At 32.7% G+C, this 18,691-nt stretch overlaps 1 protein-coding gene and 1 long non-coding RNA gene across 6 annotated transcripts in view; one reads left to right on the forward strand and one right to left on the reverse strand.

Annotated features, from left to right (window-relative positions):
* LOC105479493 (adhesion G protein-coupled receptor B3) overlaps positions 1 to 18,691 on the reverse strand; it is a 735,858-nt gene that overhangs the window by 460,227 nt on the left and 256,940 nt on the right. The gene's annotated exons all lie outside the window — the stretch shown is intronic.
* LOC105479492 (uncharacterized) overlaps positions 1 to 18,691 on the forward strand; it is a 143,404-nt gene that overhangs the window by 42,161 nt on the left and 82,552 nt on the right. For all 3 annotated transcript variants that reach the window (XR_011622954.1, XR_985931.3, XR_985930.3), the window contains exon 2: positions 17,710 to 17,826. This is a non-coding gene — a long non-coding RNA (uncharacterized lncRNA). The remainder of the gene's footprint in view (positions 1 to 17,709; positions 17,827 to 18,691) is intronic.

Here is an 18,691-nt window from a genome sequence, read left to right on the forward strand (position 1 = left end):
GTTGTCTTTCAAGATAGCATTATCTTCTTCGCTTCTAATAAAAATTTAGGCCAATTGGATCATCCCAACTTAGGAAAAACCAATTATTTTTGCTATTATTTTATGTGGTGAAAGTGGGTTGAGGTATACTTTTAGCATAGCAGGCTTTCTGAATACTATAAATTCTTCATGGATGGTTGATTCATATTCAAATGATTCTTAGTTGGCAAAGATAACATATTACATTAGTTACACGAGAAAAAGAACATAACCAAATAAAAAGATGATCTGCTTTGGTGAAAGCAATGGAAAGCAAGTTATGAAATCAAATGAAATAATGTATAGCATAACATTATATATGTACACATGGTACATGGTTTATGAATATACAGGGTTATTTCCTATACCTTTATGTTTATGTTATCAGTGAAGTGGTGGGTAAACAACTATGTTCATGTATAAAACCCAAATGATTAGAGATGACTTCCATGTTTAGGTATATTTTCTCAATCTTTCACTGTGCTTCTTGCTAAAAAGCAATAGGCTCTGGAAGTCACATACAATCAAAGTTACATGAAAGAAAAATTTTGAAAATAATTTCCTTCAGTACAATTTTATGTCATTTCTTCCCCAATCCAGGAATATGTAAGTAGATCATTAAAAAATAAATAGACTTAAAATTTGACTTTTGATAGTCAATTATCAGTTATAAAGTTTTTGTCTGGAAATTAAGGGTCATCATATGAAATCAAATTCATTAAAAAGTTAAAACACAAACACATATCCGTTTCTTATTCTACCATGTGTATTTTTAAACATACAGACAAACACATCAATAGATTAGGAGATAAGAGTCATTACTGTAATCTATCTAGCAATGGAAATACTATTTCACATTGTTAGTTATCTTTTGTTTACATGTCCACAGAAGTCATCCTCACCTATGCCATTATTGCTTCTCAACAAACTTTTGGAGTTATGTCCTACTTGCACTGTGTGGTCAAAGTGCACTACTTGTTGTTACGAGATTCATCAAACCACTGCACCCTTTCTTACATTTTCCTAAACTTAAAACACCTTCATTTCCAGTGATGCCTGCAAGTAAGTCTCTCACCAAGCCCAACTCAAATGGCAGAACCTCCATGAACTGTCTCCTCATTAACCAAACATAACCTCTGCCTTCCTCAACTTCTATTTTTCTTGACTTTGAATTAAAAATTGACTTTATTTATAATTATTAGATTGTCTTACTCTTTCTAGCAGATTATAAACTTCTAAGGAAAAGGAAGTATTATGAATTTTAAAATCACTTCCTGCTTTGGAAATAACTGAAGTTCAATATTTATTTATCAAACAAATAAATTTTACATTAAGAATTGTTTCTCCAAAATGCAAGTTTCTAGATGTCGAGAACTATTTCTTTAACTTGCTTAGTTCAATGGGGAGAAAAATAAAATTTTCTGTGAAGTACTTGAAAATTAGTTATGTATGATTATCATGGCCAAAATTCCTGCTGGCAATAAGGTTATTATCCATAAATATTCAGGTTATTATTAAAAAATTAAAATACTGCTTCATTTAAAAATTAAATGTCGCCATCCTGAAACAAAGCTTTTTTTTAAAATAAACATTTATTAATTAGTATCCTAGGAACAAAGTCATAAAGATGAATCAGAAATGGTTTCTGATATTCTAAAGCTCATAGTTCAAGGAAATCCATTAAACATGACCTGATCCTTTGAAATATGTAAAACTATTATAATCAAAATATTATTGAGCTACACTTGAGATTCATTTTTTATAACAATTTCTTAAATGCTGCAATGTTCTCAACTACAATGACTTGCTAATTTGTCTCCAAAGAGAAAACAAAAATAATCTTTTAATATGTCTCCAAAGAGAAATAGAATTAAATCTTTCAAGCCATACAATTGTACATTGGAACTGATATCTCATTTATCACAACCCAACAAGAAAGAATATTAAAATATGATTTGCTGACAGGAGAAAGATTCCATCATCTGACTGGCTTAAGGTATTGTAGGCAAGTAAGTACTGTTGAGAAGCAACCATATATTTTCTGAAAAATATTATTAGATTTAATGCCTTATAGGCTCATATTTAGGCAGGAATATAAATTATTAAATTTGTTCATTTAGAAACAGAACCGGCACAGTGACTTTGCATGAAAATTTTTCCTACACACTGTAGCTGGGAGGTTTTTTTTTGTTTGTTTTTCTTTTTTGAGATGGAGTTTCACTCTTGCTGCCCAGGCTGGAGTGCAATGGCACCATCTTCGCTCACCGCAACCTCCGCCACCCAAGTTCAAGCGATTCTCCTGCTTCAGTCTCCCGAGTAGCTGGGATTACAGAAATACACCACCAAGCCCGGCTAATTTTGTATTTTTTTTTTTAGTAGAGACGGGGTTTTTCCATGTTGGTCAGGCTGGTCTCGAACTCCTGACCTCAGGTGATCCACCCGCCTCGGCCTCCCAAAATGCTGGGATTACAGAAGTGAGCCACCGTGTCCGGACATAGTTGGAAGATATTTTGATAGTGAAGAGCAACCCAGATTATCAGGATTTTGGTATCTTTCTAATTTCTAAGAGTTTGCCTTGATTTTAATAGTGTTTAAAAATGTTATCAGATTTAAAAATTGTATTCTCATTTAATTATTTTTTTAGTACCTGTATGGCCAAGTGTTCTGTGAAAAGACAGAGCTGATAGGATAAAAGACTGGAATTGATATAATAAAAAAACATTTCTACAGTTAGCATGAACTGAATAAAAATTTTTAAAGGATACTTTTACTACTGATTATAAATATACTAATTTCATTTTCCCAAAGAACCATAAAAAATACAATAGATGGAAGAAAACTTCCAAAAAATTCAAGAATGACAGTTATATAATAAATTAATAAATATTTGGATTATTTAAATAAAATAAGATTAATCAATACTAAACATATTAGAAATCTGATAGATATATCGTTAAAATTTAAGAGATTAACTGATATTCTTTCTTTCTTATTATTTCTTGGTTCCATTCCCAAAGCTAGATATGTAGCTACACGGCCCAAAATGCTATTTCTTACAGAAACAAAACAAAACTTGCTTTTCAAAATACTTCGACAGAAATGATTTTATTGGGTAGCTAGGCGTAACTCTGTTAAGCAAATGAGTAATTTTAGGGCACTTCTAAAAACGGATAAAACATGAAATAGTCAAAGGGCACACTGCTAATATATTTACAGAAAAGTTAAAAATGTTCAAGAGTGTTCAATGTTGTTACACTAACTTATAACATTTTGTAGAAGTGACTATCAAATATATTTGGTGTATTTAGACAATAATGCTGTATTTATGTAACATTATTCCAAGTAAAAACAATGAAATAATTACATATAATAGATTTTCCTTCGGAACTCCTCAAACATTTGTTTGAAAATTGTGTAATAAAATATTTTATGAAAATGTTTTCAGGAAATTCAGAGGACAAACCCTTAAATCATTATTTTTATGCTTATTCTGTTTGCCGTCCAGGAAATGTTAGTAAGTTGGACACAGTCTTCTATGCAAGAATTCATCAATGTGTGTAATCATACGGGAATTATTTGTTATGTCTTATCCATTATGCAATTGTGTGTTAATATCTCGTATCTTCCTGAGACAACTACCGAATTCTTATAAATCAGCAGGAATAGTTTGCTTAAAAATATGTTTTGCTTGTTGGTGACGAGAAGCACATAAATGACAAATACAATTCTACTCTCAACAGTACTAGCAGTTGGATATTTTTTGTTGTTGATTTGTTTCAGACCTTAATTTAGCACATTAGCATACCAGTGGCTAAATAAGATGCTTTACTGTAATTGTTAACATTTTTACAGTAGACTAAAACTCTTACCGCATACAATTTTAATAACCTTGCTGCTAATGTGTCTCTTGACAAGATCTTAGAAAGTCAGAAATATAAGAAAGTAAACTGAATTGTCCCTGGATGGTTATTTCTATATTTTCCAAACTAGAACATGGCTTGGTTGCTTTTCTACCAAGCTTTCTGACCTGCACACTCTGTCTTCAGAAAACATTTTATAGGGGCTACCAAAAGGATGGAGACTTATCTGGCTTATGTCCAGTATGGTACTTTTAAATTCACCAAAGCTCATTATCATTTATTATAACAGTGTAATGTAGAAGAATTTAACTTAAAGCAATATCACTGTATATATATTTCCTGAAATAACTTAAAATATTCCATAAAATAATTTGTACATTATTTTATAGTACTACTATTGGTACATTGTTGGTATATTATTAGTACAAAATAAATGCTACCCTACAATTGAAGGTTAAAGATTAGATTAATGGTTGCTTGACCAAAAAAAAAAAAGTGGTAGATGAAATATCTTCTTTTTTCATAAAACACTAGTATTTAGGTAATTCTGGTGCCTCTGTATTGTACTTGAATGACAGTCAACTGAGTTGAAAGATTTCAAGGCTTACTTTTTGTAGGGAGGTAAGGGAGAAAGGTTTCTCTCTTTTCCACATAGTTTTACTTTACCTATTATATTTATATAAAAAAGCTTTTTTAAAAGAGAATCTAGAAATACCAGAGTAGTTCTGGTCATGTTTTACCATTTATCTACCACTATATTTTAGTTTATTACAAAAAGTTTTAACTTAAAATAGTATCTTTTATACACATTTAGTGAACGAAGTATCAAACCTGACTTTCTTAATAAGAATGATTCTTCTAAGACATGTATATAGCATTTATAATTTCTAAAATAACTCTAATGCCATCTTAACTATTCCCTTAACCTTTTAGCTTATCTTTCAGAAATGAACTAAGATACATGGAAAATACTTTCAGTATTTTTCTAGTACATAAAAATTCTTTTAATCAATTAACTACTATTTGAGCTTGTTTTCATCAGTTGTTATTACTACTAAGGCACAAGTGGTATTCTATAGAGAGATCTACAAATAATTAGTATTTTCAAAGCTGTGCTTCACATACTAAAGATAGTTAAGACCATTTTAACTGGGATGAAGGTTAAGACTCAATGTGGAGGGGTGGAAAAATAAATAAGCAATCAGGAGATGCAGCTCATATTTCAGGGCATCACGTCTTAAATTCCCTGCACCTGTTTCCTCTTCTTGCAAAAGGAGATACTGGGAACATGATCTCTAAGGTCTCCTTATGCTCTAAAATTACATCATTTTCTCAGATCGAAAGTTGATTCGTGAACATATAGGCTATTTCTCAGCAGACCAAGAGTTGTAAAAGACCTGGCCAAGCTCGATGAACAGGTCTGTACACAGACATACACGAATGTGTGCACATGCACGAGTCTGAGTAACATAAGAGTTGTTTCATTTCCTCAAGACATTTTCTCAAATCATTCAAGGTTGAAGTTATTTTGATCCACGTCTAAGCATTAAATCAAGGTTTACGTTGCACGTGAAACCTCAGATTGCCTAATACTTATTTTAAAAAGTACATCTATGCTGTAGCTAGCATCCACACTGGACAGAATTTTTTTTATAGGAGGGAATTTTATCAAAGGCATTGGGGAATGAATACATTTCACTCATTCAACAAACATTAAATGAGCAACCATCACATTCCACACAGGATTCTCGGCACTGGAGATGTAACTGTGAACATAGCAGACAAAAATCTTGTTTTTGATAGAAGAACATTATTGTTATTCCTAGTCTGATATATAAGGCTTATGAAATATTGAATGAAAATTAAATTAACAAGCCAGGCTTTAGAAAGGTTATCAGTAGTTATATATACATTTCTCTTATAAATAACTTTTAATTTAGTTTTTCATTCATAGAGTACTTCATATAAAACCAAGCGCGTATCTCATCCGTATTATTATTCCACAATATTTGTTTTAAAGGACCATTTAAATTAAAACTGTGGACACAAAAGACATGTCACTATGACACAAACAATATTGTAGTCTTACTGTCTTCTATGTACTATGTTTACAGTTTTCTCTTTTTACTTTTAATATTTTTTTTGTTATGGGTCAATCTAGTCTCTCTATATCACAGAAGATAATATCTGTCCTTTATCATTCTATCCTCCTATTCTTACATTATATATTTTATTATTTTTATTTTTTTTAAACTGCCCAAGAAGATATAAATGTACTTGAACTACATAACTCCCTTATATTTCCCTATCGCTAGACATATGTGTTGTCTTCAAAGATTTTTCTACCTGAAGAGAGTCTCCTAAAGTGGTTTTGCTGTGAGGAATCACAATTTAAATTTTGTTCGATATTGCCACATTCCACATCCCCCGCCAAAGAGTTCAGTGTTTATCCTGACATACTTTAGTGCACGTAGTGTTGGCAGGGCAGACATTAACTCTTCTTCATCTGAATCTATTTGATTTCTATCAACATACAACATCTCTCTTCATTCTGATTTGTGCTTTTCATGTTTACTCCAATTTTGTCTGATATTAATGTTATTATTCCTGCTTTGTTGATACATTTGTCTGCTACATCTTTTTCTATATTTTATTTTCAGCCCCTTGGTGTCATTTTGCTTCACGCATGTATCTTTTACATAACATATATAGTTGGATTTTAAAAATCCCATCTGACCCTCTTCCTTTTAATAGGGAATTAAACCCACTCACATTTATTATATTTATTACGATGTTGAACATTTCTCTTCTGTCTTATTTTAGTGTTCGTCTTTACCATGTTGTCTTGCTGTTTATTTTTTGCCCTTTCCTAATTTTTTTTTGATTGGTAGGAATTGCCATTGCTTTTTTCTTGAGATATCGTAATTTAATTATTTAAAAGTGTTATACCCTAATTTTTCACATAAAGTGTACTTTTAAAAATCTGTCAATCTCTTTAATTAATCAGCATCTATAGGTTTCTCCAGCCAAGACAATAATTTGGGTCTGCTATCACTTCCCCTTCTTCCTTTATATCCATTTGTCATGTATTTCCAAACCATTACATTCGTACATTGTGCTTTAATAATTTATACTTAACTATTAGATTATTTTTGGTTTCTTCGTTTGTCTTCTTTCTTGGATTCATTTATCATTTTGTTCAACATATTCATTCACAGAGAATGGGCCAAAGTTGATTTACCTCACCCTGACACGCTTGAAAGTTAGTCTGGCTAGCCTTAGAAATTTAGGGTTAAGTTTTTTTTCTCATTAAACTTTGAAGCTACTTCTATACTGACTCCTAGTATCCAGTGTTGCCCATGAGTCTTCTTACAAGAGAACAACTTTTATATCTGGAAGATTTGTAGGACTTTTTTTTTTTTTGAGACAGAATCTCTGTCGCCCAGGCTGGTGAGCAATGGCGCGATCTCGGCTCACTGCAAGCTCCGCCTCCCGGGTTTACGCCATTCTCCTGCCTCAGCCTCCGGAGTAGTTGGCTCTACAGGCGCCCGCCACCACGCCCGGCTAATTTTTTGTATTGTTAGTAGAAACGGGGTTTCACCATGTTAGCCAGGCTTGTCTGGAACTCCTGGCCTCAGGTGATCCACCTCCCTCGGCCTCCCAAAGTGCTGGAATTAAAAGCGTCAGCCACCGCGCCTGGCCCCCGCTTTTTAGGACTTTTATCCTTGGAAGTTTGAAATTGTATGAGTGTGTCTAGATATTCGTGGTTTTCATTTCGCTTACTTGGTACTCTATGTTCCCCTTCAGTACAATGACCGGCTATCTAGCAGCGCACACTGGATGTTTTCCTGCTTAGCTAACTTTCTAATTTGTTTTCTTCCACGTTTGTTTTGGAGCTTCTGAGTTACCGCCAGCTGTACTCTGCTTCCATCTCAACCCCCTCATATTCCAATAATTTTCTCTATGAAAATTGAGCCCATGATTCTTGATTAATAAAGGGTAACTGCAAAATATATAATTTCCCATTTCATTCTCGGAACAATTCTTTCTTGTTGCAGAAACCTCTCAAAAGAATATCCTCTAATTCCTCTCTTCCCACTCACCCAATAATGTCAGATAATCTGAACTTCAAACCTCCTTCCTTGAATGAAACTGCTCTCTTGAAAGCCAATTGCCTCTTAAGAACTGTCATGTTCATCATGATTCTTTCAGGATTTGACATTTTTCCGCCCTCCCCATCCCACAACCGTTCTTGAAATGCTCACCTTCCTTGGCTTTCAAAGCTGACAGGATTTTAATTTTCTTCCTCCTCTTGTCTGCTTTTCTGTCTCTTTCACTGCCTTAGTGACTCTTCATCCTCTAAATGTGAGTTTTCCCTTAGGTTCTGCCTCACCATTCTCTTCCCCAGAAGTCTCACTCATTCCTACAGTATTAGGTATGGCTTTTAGGCAAATAACTGTCAGCCTCTCACTCCCATTGGCCAATATACATTTTCCAGGCCACCTACATTAAGTGCCTCATAAATATTTTGCTGGCTAACAGCATTTATTAAAACAAATGATCATTCCCCTTAGGAGACCCACTCCTCGTTGTACATTTTGCATTTCTTTTTAACAGACACATGGTGCCCAAAATAAATATTTGGTGAATAAATAAATATCAAATTAAAAATAATTTGAGCAGAAATACTGCAGAAAGTTGTCTTAGGCTTATGAAAACATTGTGATAGACCCATTTGGTTATATAAAGATAGGATGCCAGGCTTGAAAATTTATAGGTTATAAAATAGAGATATATTTTACATAATTGCAGAGTAATAATTAAAGTTTACTGAGGCTTCCAGAGGGAAAAGGTGAGGCTCATTGTGGACAACAGAGAAGGACAGTGAGGCTAAGAAATCTTGGGAGAGGAATAAAAAAAGACATGACCAGAAAAATGATGGGAAAATGAGATCAGAGGGAAAAAAACCGAAAAATTCCTTGTGGAAGGAATTGAAAAAGAAATTATTAATAATAGTGATATTTAGATAGAAATACATACTATGCTGTGGTAAAATATAATCCCTCTCCACTCAATCCAACTTTTATTAAATGCCTATATAACCTGCATTACAAATACTTAAAAGGAAGGGATTAAAGAAAAGGAAGCTTGGTTTCATGTTGAGGTTGAAAAGGGAGACAGAATAAAGAAAATAGCTCCAGAAGGAAAATGCAAAGCAATTATTGATAATACAGATGAAATAAATGGATAGGTGGACAGGAAGAAATGTATGCAACCCCTGCCTCAAAGAATCTTTAGAAATATTAAGAGGATGTTGAATTTCTAGCTCTAAATTATGTTACAGTTAAGCCAAGTGTGTGTTTAAAAATTTATACTAAATTAAAGATAAGTTCTTGGAAGGCTAGAGAATTTGGGAGCACCTTAATGACAATGCTAGGGTTATAAATTCACATTCCTTTACTTGTGTCTGGGTATTTTGTATTAGTAATATCCATTAAACATGGTCCTTCCGGTGATTTTGTACTTTCAGAACCATATGAGAACACTAACATAATCTAGCAAGGAGTCCAGAGTTGTTTGCTCATCATCATATGACTACCCTTCTACAAGGCTGGCAACCAAGTGGCCAAAAATGGGCAAGGGGGTTAGGGATGGCATCTCTTACATGTCAAATTATTCCTATTCCATCTTACAAGTTTTTCTTCCCCCAACATCGCAACCTTTACAGGAGACATTAGCACTAATTATCCAATTATAATGAACTTTTTCATCAAAAAGTAGAAGTCATTACAATTTTGCTTCTCTGAAGGAAAAATGTTTTCCGCTGTGTTGCAGTTTTTAAAAAAATGTTTCACTTGATATTTTTCCATTAATTAAAACCCTTCTATGAATCTGTATATTCTGTATGTTATTATTTCTTTGTCAGAAAATTGTATGAGAGTATGTCCTCCTAGCAGGGATACAATTGACTTAAAATAAGTTATGCTAAAATGATTGCACTGGTTATTTGATAACCAAAGTTTAATGAGTCAACATTGTAAGATAGCTATACCAAACCTAAATTTAATTTTGATTGGATTTTTGAAGCATGGAATTAAAAACTTTTGAATTACATATCAATTAATCGTGGTCTTCATTTTTAAGACGCACACTGATAAAGTAAAATATGTGCAAAGAAGGGTGCTCAGAACATTAAAAAGGTGAGAAGGGGAGTGAAGATTGTCTGAAAAGAGATTAGTTTAATCTTTATTTTGGAAATAATTTTTGAGTGCCCAATATATAAGGCACTTTAGAGAATAAAATCCAGTAGGAATACTAGGACAAATCCAAATAATCAGACTTCAATATTGAGTTATTAGTACCATAAGTGACATACAAATAGCTTCTAACAAAAATCAGAAACTGAGATTATTTAACTTGAAATAAGAAAACCTCAGAAAAAAACTGCAATTATCTTGAAATGTTTAGAAACTTATGTAGAAGAAGGATTAAAAATAAATCAACTATATTGTGTAGGCAACTATATTGTTTATAAGGGAAAGTAGGTCAAATCCATAGGAAGAACTTTCTGATGATTTGGGATGTATGAAAAGGAATGAGTGGCCACATGAGACACCAAGTTTTGATCACTGGAAGTGCTTAAGTGGTGGCTGTGTGACTAATGAATATTGTAGACATAATTATTACATGCATTTATCTATGATTCCTGGAATTGACTGTGATTCTTATCTTTCTCCCAACTCCATGTCTATCAATTTTAAATTCCCATCATATCCCTATCCAAAGCTTTACCAAATCTGTAAAATCAGTGGTAGAGCTGATGACTCTACCTCTGCAGTACAAATCCCACTAGCCTCTATTACATGGACCAATGCAATGGTTTCCTAACTGCTCACATCACACCACCGCCCAACTCCCAGCATTATCTGCTGCTTAGAATTCTCCACATAGCATAGGGACAGATCCTTTACAAGGTAAAATATAAAACGTAAATTCCATTCTTAAAGTCCTTTTATGATTTCTTTGTATTTCGAATAAAATCCAAATTCCTTACTCTGGCTCTTATGAAAAAGCCCAGTAGAATCCGTCCCAGCCTACACCTCCAAGACCGTCTTGCATCCTTCCTACCATGCTCTAACCATGCTCGCCTCCTTTTTGTTTCTGCAACATGCATAGCTCATTTCTCCTTTGCACTAATTGATTTTTTTTTGACTGAAAAACTAATTGTGCTTGACAGATTGTCTTGCCATTCTTATCTAAGCTAAAATTTCACCCCTTTCAAGAGACCCTTCCCAACCACCAAATACAAAGTACTTATACAGTGATTTCCTAAGACAAAATTTCAGTTATTTGCAAAGAACTCATCAACCTGTGTTTTGTTTGATTTTTGTTTATTTGTTTAATAAATTGCTGTATCCACCAAATCACTAAACTGTGAGCTTCATAGGAGTAGGAATATTAACTGTCCATTACTGTATCTTGTGCAAGGTAAGTGATTGAAAAGTACTTTGGAAGGGTGAGAGAGAAGAAAGAGGAGAGACAGGGGAAAGAAAAAGATTATTTTCATTGAACAATCTCAAAATATTAACTTTACTCACTTTATTCTAGGTGATTTCCTCAGATATATCTTCCAATTCACAAACATTTCCTTTCACATTAGTGTTTATCCCATCTATGGAATTTTTAATTTTAGTAATTGTATGTTTAATTTTTAGTAGTTCTGCTTTTCTTAATCTGCTTATGCTTCTTCTATTTTTATTTATTCATTTTTTCTTATTCATTGTTTTAAAATTATTTCAACTCCGTAGGAAAGTAACTTTAAACATATCTCTTTCATAGTTTATTGCAGGTATTTTTTCTCTAGTTATTGGTTTGCTCCTTGTGTTGCATCTGCTGCTGCTTCTGCATATTTTCTGTTTCCTTCTATAGTTTATTTTTTCTCTATTTTGTTTTATTTAATTTTATTTCTATTGGACACTCATCTTGCACAGCACTTTTCCCCTGTGAAACTCATAAGTAAAAGTCCTTTACTTTTACTTATGTCCTTTAAAAGGCCTTATGTCCTTTACTTATGTCCTTTTAAAAGTCCTTTAAAAGGCCTCACTGTAAAAGTCCTTACACAACTTCCATAGCAGTAAATTGCTTGGCTTTAGGTTACTGAATCATGACAGTATAAATTCACACCATACACCTGCGTGGTATGTGCCAGTGTTTACTTTTTTCTTGGGTAGGTTTTTTTTTCCCCCTCCCACTCAAGGCTCCAGAGAGAAGGCAAGTTTTCTTCTCACTGTTTCCTAGGCCACTGAGTAAAGTTTTTCTAGATCTCCGTTGATAGAGGGGGGCAGTTTTTTGAAGCCCAGACTTTCTGTAGTTGGATTGCTTTTAGTTCTCCAAAACTACAAAGGCTGAGGACACTCTCCTGTCTACACAACAACACTTAGATCCCAATTCTAAGCCATTTAGAGCATATAACTCTCTAAAACAATTAAGATAATCTAGCATACCCTTAATATTTTGTCTTTTATTATTCCTGTTGTATTTTATGGACACCTATACATTTCCCTTTCTTTTGGGCTTGGCTCATTTTTTCTGCCATATTTTATCCAACATTTTAATGATTTTTTAAAAGGTTTGGTTCCATTAATATCAGCTCATTCTGCCATGTGGCTGGAATTCTTTCCAGTGAAATAGGCACTATATTTAAGTGCTGTCTTCTGGATGAGTTATGTCCTATTATTATTCTCATTTTAGTTATGAAGCTGATGAGGTTTCTAGAGGTTATGTTACTTGTCCATCATTACGTAGCTAATATGTGTTGGATCTGGGACTCAAAAAAAAATTGTATCAAATTGATAGCCAAGTCATGCTCTCGAGAATAAGGACATGTAGTTAATAAGACCACTAAGGTTTCTTTCAAATTATAACTATTTTTATGTTCTTTGTATCCTTTACTTCTCCAAATTTGCATACATGTCTTCATGGCGTTAATTATGGTGGTGAGGTTCAAATATGATTAATAGAGAATCAGGCAAATATATGCTCTGGGTTTTTATAATCTTAGATGTAGGTTCCTTCCAACTCTTTTGTAGATTTTATTTGATACTCTATGGGAAACAAAATATGCTAGATTAAGTGCCTCACAATGTGAACTGACATTAAGATATATTTAAAAAGAATGTAATCCTATGGAGTCATCAACATGAGGTTGGATATAATAGAATCACTTTAATGATGAGTAAGGCATCCTACTGCTTCCTCACTAATGTTTTCACCCGTGGCAACCAGGTACCTTTGAAATTTTGCCTCTACCAAAATGTATTTTATGGAACATAAAAGAAGGTAAATATACATTATTAATGAAGCATTAATAAGTGTTAGTATTAGGCCACATTAGATTCGTTCTGGAAGAGGCACAGAAACCAATCAAATTTATATATTCATTCCACAAGTTACTGAGTCTGAAAAAGCATTAATTTTGGTGTCCTCTATAGACCCTAAAGGTTTTCTGAATCCAGTTTCAATAAAAGAATAGAATTCTCACAACAGTACTCAATTATTCTTAGTAAATGGCTGAGAAAGAACTGAACTCTTTTACCAGGCTTGCAATCTGTTAATCATTCAAAAAGGTCACAACTGAATCATACAAATACTTTATTTTTCTGTGTAACAGTGCTCTATGTTTTTCTCAAACCCAGTAGTTTCATGGATCAGAATTTCCCACTTCTCTGAAACACTAGATTGACCTCAAAAACAAGTCTCAAAAGATATCCTTCCAGACATTTAAAAAAAAAACAGAAACAACTACCAAATGATGTTTGACATTTATGAATGACCTTTGTGTAGCAAAAAAAAAAAAGAGTAATTTTCAAAAAGCCAACTTTCAAACTTTCCCAGAAATGAATTTCCAAATGAAAAGACACCACACCATGAGCTAAAAAAGTAATTGCCAGCCTTAAACTTCTTTTTGCAAACACCACTGAAATTAGTAGAGTTAAATGCCCAAATTAAACATAAATGCTCTGTTAAGTCTCACATCCTTTTTGCAACACTATTGAATCAGGTTTGATAACTTCTAAATGTGCACTTTCTTTTTAATTGTTAAACCTCTGTCTCTCACACAGAGCCTCCTGTATAGACAGGGAGCATAGCATGCTGGTATCCAGAGTATCACACTGAATTTAATGACTTAGGCATTTACATTAGGTTTGTGTTTTGCTGTCTTGACCTGTGGTCTAAATTTCATACTGAATCTACCTACAGAAGGATATTTCTAGGCTTCAAGCAACAGATTGTTTAGAAAAGAGTGATAGGAACCATTTAAGTCCCACTCTGATACCAACAAAGAAGCAATATCAAAAAATGCATGACAAAGTTACTCTCAAATGATCATATAAACTCAGAACTCACAGAAAGGTCTGTCAACATTTTCTTCCTTTTGTTCTTAAGTGACAACAACATTTCATGAGCTCTGACCATGCCTCTCTGCCTTAGTATAGTAGAAGGATAAAATGTGTTGCCTCATTTACATTTCTGCATAATAAAAATTTTTATTTCTTCACCACTGTAGAGATGAGGAAGTAGAGGATAAAGTAATTGTGTCCAGTTACAATGTAAATTAGAGAGCTGAGATTCAAAATGAGGTATGTTTGTGTTAAAAGCCATGTTCTTTGCCCTACAATACTAAAAGTAAATCCACAAAGGCAGGGTGTTCTTTTCTCATCTAAAAGTTATTCAAGTTTATAATAGAAAATATAAAATGCTAGAAAAAATATATCATGTGTCCACCAACTCCACTACCAAAAAAATTATTAGTAACATTATCTTCCAAGTTTTGGACTGTGTTTTGTGAGGAAGAACATATAACAAGATGTTACTTGGTTTTCTTGAGAACTTGTTACCACACATTACCTAATAGTGCAAAGATTATAGAAATTATATAGCAATACAAAAGTCACAGCAAGGACTTTATTTTGAAAGCTTGTGATTTCACTTTGAGTTCAACTTCACTTTGAGAGTTTAACTTCTTAATGGAAATATTCAGCCTATAGTTAGAAATATAGACTAAGACTGTCAATATGAGGATATAGGCTTACTGACTTGACTGTGATTGGGTGAGGTCGGATGAAGTCCACAAAGCAAATAAGAACTACAGGCTGCTTTTGGAGAAAGCCCATTTGTGAGGTTGGGAAAGAAAACAGGAACTTCAAAGTAAAGTGAAGAGGAATAGTGAAAGGAGAGAGAAAAACTAGGAGAGTGTTTCACCAGGGAGATCTAGCTGAGACCTATTCAAAGAATAAGAGAAATGCTCTCAGGCATTCAGAAGGTTACTAGATTTAGAAACAAGGTAGTCATCGTGGACCCTTAAATATCAAACAATTTCCAAAAAGATAAAAGAAGAAATACATTAATTAGAAACAAAAAAACCTTAGAACTGGTCATTGATCAATAATGCCAATAGATGTTTCTTTTTGAAAGTAGCAGAAAAACTGTAGCAAATTTAATGAGGAGATAAAAATCCATGTAAAAATTAAAAGAGCAAGAGATAAATAATTTATTGACTTTAATATTAAAGTTGATATTATTGTAAAGATTAATATTAAGATCTCATTGAACTTTATGTCTCATAAAAGATAAGGTAATGCAAGAAACAGGAGAAATATTTCATTGTTCAATAAAGAAGAAATAGTAAATATTAAAGAACTATATACAAATAAGGACAAAACTCATATACATTGAAGGGTTGGTTTTTGAATTTTTTATATTAAAGTTTTTTCTTGATATATATTACAGAAATGGAAAGGATGAAAAGCTACCTAATTTGCTTTAGAAAATTAAGACAATACAGACAGCAACATCTGGTAAACATGGCTAAAAATAAAAACCACGAAGCAAAATAACTTATCTGAAAATACTAAGTAAAATACTAGGAAAAAATTACTAGTGCATGAGAAGATAAATCCCTTACAACTAAAATCAGGGTCCATTCAAGGAATTAAGATAGTATTAACATTGGGCAACCATTGAGAGAAATATAATTTCTATAAACCTGGTAAAGTCTGAAATGTATCAACTCTACTTAATTAAAATTATTTTAAAATAGGAATCCCTAATAAGAAAAAATAACAAATGTCTCGAGCTCATAGTTCCATCACATTTAGTGATGAAACTCTAAAGCCATTCTCAGAAGTAAATAGTACAATCAAGGATGCTCATTTAAACAATAATTATTTCACACTGGTTTAGAAGTAGATCCAACAGAATAAGAATCAAAGAATTTATACAACAAACAATAATGAAAAAAGAAACAAATCATTTGAATTTGTAGACGATAAAGTTATAAAAGCTCAATTTTAAAACCGGTAGAATCAATAAGTTCATTGTGTCTGAATATGTGCTAAAATACTCAAATTAACAGCTTTGCTATATCAATAATAATAAATTATAAACAATAATTTCTAAAAATTTACTGAAAACGAAGTATAAGACAAGCAGTGAATTTAAAAATAAATATGCTAAAGCTATTGGGAACAAAACTTACAAATGTGAATCAGAATTATTGAGTGAGTCAGATGCTGTTGAGTGCTTCAGAATATTACTTACTCCTTACTGTTATCCTTTTGTATATATATTATTTTCATTTGAGGCTTAGAAAGATGAATAAACTTGTCTAATGTCTCACAGTTAAGTGGCAGGATAAAAAGGAAAAGAGTGAAGGTAAAAAAAGGTGAAGAGACTGTACAGAAGCAAATAGTAACAGATGTGATAGATTTTACTGTAGAAAGCTTCCACTACGTTATAAAAAGATTTTGCTCATCAGAAACATTATGAATAAAATTTAAAGTTTAATAACAAACCAGGGAAAATATTTGCAGCACAGTTGCATGAATACAAAATTAACAGACAAACATATAACAGTAACTAATAAACATGCTCATTCCATTAACCATCCAACTAACATAAACTGCAACAGCAATAATTATTTTTATTTATCAGATTAGCAAAAGTCTAAAACATAAACAATACTTTTAAGGGAGTCATAAAATGAGCACTGACAGAATGCTATTGGAATCTAAATTATGTAAAATATGTCTTTTAACAATTTGACCATTTTTATTAGCAACTTTAAAATTGCCAATATTCTTTGACCCAGTAAGTCTACTTTTTGGAATCTATCTGATTAAAAACACTATGACACATGGTCAGTGATGTATGATTAAACATATATTGAAGAATCTCTAATATATATGGTATATAAGGTATACCTTGGTGCTTGTAGGCTACAAGCAACAATATATATGCTATATACCAGTATATACTATATATATTGAAGAATTAGAAATTAAGGAACAACTACAAATAATGAAATTAATGCCATATTTGAGTACCATTTTCCAAAAAAGTTAATGGCAATCAAAAATGCTCCTGCTACATGTATAAACACAGTGAAAAGAACCAAAAAGGAAAAAAACAAAAAAACAAAAACAGAAACTTGTGATATTTATTTCTATGAAGCTATAGCTTATGTTATCTTTATAATTCATTGTCTTTTGAAGATTATCCACAAGGATTATATATTATTTCTAAAAGTCAAGCAGGAAACCTTTTTTTTTTTTTTAATTGGTGGTCAGGACAGTTTCTCTAAAATATAGAGAGGGAAACTACTCTTGTGTATTTAAAGAGAAAGTAGGTGGTGAGAATATTCAGGCAGTGGTCAAGTTTCTTCCTTCTACAACCTTATGAAAGAAAAGAGAAAACTGGAACAATAGCTAGAGGGAAGACTAGAGTGAATATTTGGCAACTTTTTAACCTAATTTGCAAAACTAATTTACAGTTTGAAGACAATCAACGAACTGCTGTGAAGCAAGGAGACGTGGGGATGATCCCATTTCTACTCAGAGCTGTGGAATGATAAAATTGGAGATGGAGGTCATGGACCAGCCTGCAGCAGGTAAGCTTCAAAGTAGGACACAGGTAACTGACTGCTTGACCAACCAAGCAGAAAGGGACACCTGCTAGAGTTGTCACTGCTATTGTGATTAAAATAGATCATAGCCTATTTTCTACAAAATACATCTATTTGCAAGTAACTTTAAAATTTTAGTTCATAATAAAGGAAGTGTTTTTTCTCAATCCCGATGGATAGAAAATAGAGAGATGTCTCATAGAGTAAGGAATAGAATTAACTTATTAATTGTTCTTCACACCGGAGACTCAGAAGGAGGCTTTGTGAAGTTCATGTCAGCTGGAAAAAGGATTAGCCTATCACTAACAAAACAAACTTCAGAATTAATTAGATGACCTTACCTGTGTACCCTAAATAATTGTTCTTTAGGAATAGAACTCGAATAAACCACAACATGGGTTTGGATGTACTTTTGGGGACTATTAAAACAGATAGTTATATAATACTTATATAATAATGCTACATATTGGCCAGATAATACGAGATATAGGTAACAGTCCCAACAACCTAAACATACATTTTCTTCCTTGTGATTTTGTCCAGTATGAGCCAAGTTAGCAGTCCACACACGGTGGCCATATTCATCTTTATAAACGGAGTAAAATTCAATGCCCAAGTAACATAATCAATTGCATAAACATGCTCCATGTTAAATTAAGAAAGAAGAAAGATTGTCATTTCTGAAAGTCCTACAACCACTGAAGTGATGAAAATCATAATAAAGCTTCATTAGATTGAGTGTTTATTGAAGGAATGCCTTTGTGAGCTAGTTTCAGCATTTGAAACAAGATCACGAGAGAAATATGAAAGGAGAAAATGAAACCAATGGATTCCTGGATGCCCATGGTTA

Source organism: Macaca nemestrina, chromosome 5, assembly GCF_043159975.1.
Source record: "Macaca nemestrina isolate mMacNem1 chromosome 5, mMacNem.hap1, whole genome shotgun sequence".
Lineage (NCBI taxonomy): Eukaryota > Metazoa > Chordata > Mammalia > Primates > Cercopithecidae > Macaca > Macaca nemestrina.